Below are 1,389 nucleotides of genomic sequence, written 5' to 3' on the forward strand. Positions count from 1 at the left end.
CGTTACGAATAAACGCATCTAGTATGTCGTAGTGTTCATCCATACTCCAACCACAGCAGTGACTTTAGCGTCGCGCTGCTAAACATAAGATGGCAGGTACCATCCCGACCACATCCACATTCCAGTGGGAGGGGGATGTGAAGCTACTCATCCTGGCTTATGATGGCTATATCACTGGCTAATGTTCGTTAAGTATCGGCCGGTGTAGCCCAACGTTGGCCATCTATGACTCCGCCCACTAGCGTTGCTCGATTCCCCAGGAACGCGCCAATGAACGCTGCTTATGATGTGCGTTTCAGCGGGCTGCAGCGTGCATCTCTCCTCGATTGAACGGATGTCGGTGCTCGAACGTGAGTGCCAACGTCGCGCCGGACTACAAGCTACGTTTTGGACATCACAGTGTAGCCGACGTGCCTTGTGAGCCTAAGTAACGCACGCTTAATGCACTCGGTTTACATTAATACGTACATCGATCCGCCTATAAGTCGGATAATACTTAAGGAGTCCGGAGAGGCCTCGCCCAGACGACCGAAGCGCGACAGCCGATAGCCTTCTCGACTAAAGAAATAGTCCTGCTAGTTTCATTGAAGGCATAGCGCTGTTAAGACAGGGCTCACAGGAAGAGGACGGGACGTGGCCTTTTGCGCTGAACTGCCGCGCCGCGCCGTTGCTGCGCCGGACCCGTTCAGGGACTTTAGGACCCGTTGGACCCGTGGGCTCGCTGCGCTCGGGAAGCGCGCGGAAAGCGAGGGGCGTCTGCTACGCGCTGTATTTGTTAACGCGATAGCGTTTAAGAACTCGTTTCGCAGAAATTCCAGTGCCGGCGTTGGCGGCGGCGTCTTTAAGTGTTAGCGAAAAGTCAGCGTTGTCCGTGAGCGAAAATTCGAAGTATATGCAAACAAAGAAATAACAAAAAATCTTCGGTTCGAGTGGGACCGGGGATTCAAACCTGCGACCCCTCGATCCGTGGCGCGATGCGTTTATCCACTCGGCCACCAAGCACGTATCTTCTAGCGTACTTACGGCGAACTATTTCTATACTAACACTGGTTTGAGCAGCGGAACTTGAAACGAGGGACAAAAAGACGACAGACAAGGACGTCGCTGTACTAGCAGCTGAAATTTTATTTCGATGCGCGCGGCTAAAGAAATAACCAGACACGCACAGTCACCAACAGATATCTAGCAGTGATTGGCGCCTGGTGTCGTTACAAAAAATGTAATATTTTGTTTTAGGCTAGGGGCTGCTTTTGTCTAGACATCTAGCTAAATTGGAATGAATTCCAAGTCCGACAGCAACTCCTATAGGGATGCGCTCTGCCCCTGTTTTCTCACCGACACAGTCGAAGTCCCAGGAATTGCTCACTCGACGCTGTGCTGTATCAGAAG

The sequence above is a fragment of the Rhipicephalus sanguineus genome, chromosome 7 (genome assembly GCF_013339695.2).
Source record: "Rhipicephalus sanguineus isolate Rsan-2018 chromosome 7, BIME_Rsan_1.4, whole genome shotgun sequence".
In the NCBI taxonomy this organism is placed as follows: domain Eukaryota; kingdom Metazoa; phylum Arthropoda; class Arachnida; order Ixodida; family Ixodidae; genus Rhipicephalus; species Rhipicephalus sanguineus.